Source organism: Poecilia formosa, unplaced genomic scaffold (genome assembly GCF_000485575.1).
Source record: "Poecilia formosa unplaced genomic scaffold, Poecilia_formosa-5.1.2 Scaffold947, whole genome shotgun sequence".
In the NCBI taxonomy this organism is placed as follows: domain Eukaryota; kingdom Metazoa; phylum Chordata; class Actinopteri; order Cyprinodontiformes; family Poeciliidae; genus Poecilia; species Poecilia formosa.
Genome location: NW_006800886.1, coordinates 59,782 through 61,622, shown reverse-complemented (window position 1 = coordinate 61,622; position 1,841 = coordinate 59,782).

The window sequence follows — 1,841 nt, the reverse complement described above, 5'->3', positions numbered from 1 at the left end:
CTAATCTCCTGCATGTCTATGTCCAGCAACTCAGAACAATTACAGTTTCTCCCTTAGCTCTCTTGGTCTAATGGTCTAATCTGTTTTAGTTTTTAACTCTTGCCTTAAGATAAGAATGATAATTTAATATTCTATCTAACGTTGTCTCTACTGTTTTCTATTATTTACTCCAGGACTACATAAAGGTCGGTTCTGGATCACACCAGACCCGTACCACAATGAGGACAACATTCAAATTGGTCGGGAGGTCAAAATTAGCTGCCAGGTGGAAGCCACACCTTCAGAGGAGCTGCAGTTCAGCTGGCTAAAGAATGGCCGGGCATTGAAGAGCTCTGAGCGAATGGTCATCACCCATACTGACCCTAACATCTCACCAGGAACCACCAACCTTGACATAATTGATCTAAAATTTACAGACTTTGGCACTTACACATGTGTGGCATCACTGAGAAATGGCGGAATCCCAGAGATCAGCATTGATGTAAATATTTCTTCAACCACAGGTGAGGTATTCCTTGGAATTTTGATTTGGTAAATCATTTTTGCCATCAAAATAGTCTTTCTGTAGAACTGAAAACTGTTTTTCCAACATCCTTACTGACTTCTGAGAGTGAAGCGTGACTCTCCACTAAAAATGAAAACCTTTGTGCCCTTCATGAGACCATTTGCTTATAAATTATTTGTCTACTGACTAAGCATGATGAATTACTTTTGGTTTAATCATTATTCCTTTGCTCTGCAAAAGTAATTATATAAAAATAATTACTTCATATTTAATATTTACCAACCTCCATCTAGCTAGCCAGAGTTTATGCTTAATAACTGGATGACTTATTTACGACATTTACTATAGTTTTACCAAACTTTTTCTTTTATTTTTGTCATCATCATGCAAGCTTATATCTTACACAATGAATATGGACAAAAATGTTTTCATAATAATTTATTTATTAGAATCACAAACAATCAGCTGACATATTCTGGGAATCATGAAAAAATATTTTAATAACTTAAGTATATAAAAGATGAGAAGACAGTGAAGAAGATGATGTAAGGAGGAGGGGGCAGGAAAAGGATCACTGGGAGCTTCTGAGAAGCTGCATCCAAACCTGGAACTGTTTCCTCTCCTCCTGAAGAGCCACCTGCATAAAACAATAAACTGCATGTAAGAAGCTAATCAAATGGAAATATGTATATAACAGGGATGCTCCGATCAGGTTTTTTGCTGCCGATTCCGATACCAATCACCAATGAGGCCGAGCTCTGCCGATCACCTGGATTGACTGTTAATTTTTAGCTTTAGGTATAAGTTTGTGATATGACAAAATAAAAAAATGATTTGGCAATGATATGGTTAATTACCATAAATAAACTATAAATTAAGCATAAAACATGCAGAATAGTTGCTACTTGCTAGTCATCTCAGAAAACCTGCAATCAGTAAAATAATATTTAATAGTAAGGCTCTCAGTACCATAAATTATAGTCAAATAAATCTGCCTATATCAAATAATTTCAAGTAAAAAAGGAAACATTAATTTAAAGTCAAACGCAGACTGCATCAAAATAAACACTCCTTCCTGACAGCACGGCTTCCTGATTTATGCTGGTTCTGATTGGTTGTTTCTGACTGAGCGAGGAATTATGCAGAACAAAGGAGGGGACGTCAATTAATTTTTCAGAAATTATCTGTCTTGTGTTAGGACAGTGAACGTTTTAATACATATTGCTGAAGAAAATTCTAGGTTATAATATTTCTTAAGAAAGAAACTCTGTGTCATGTCGGTACTTAGCTTTTTAACCCACATGCAAGAACACAATCAGGAAGAGTCCGGTAAGTG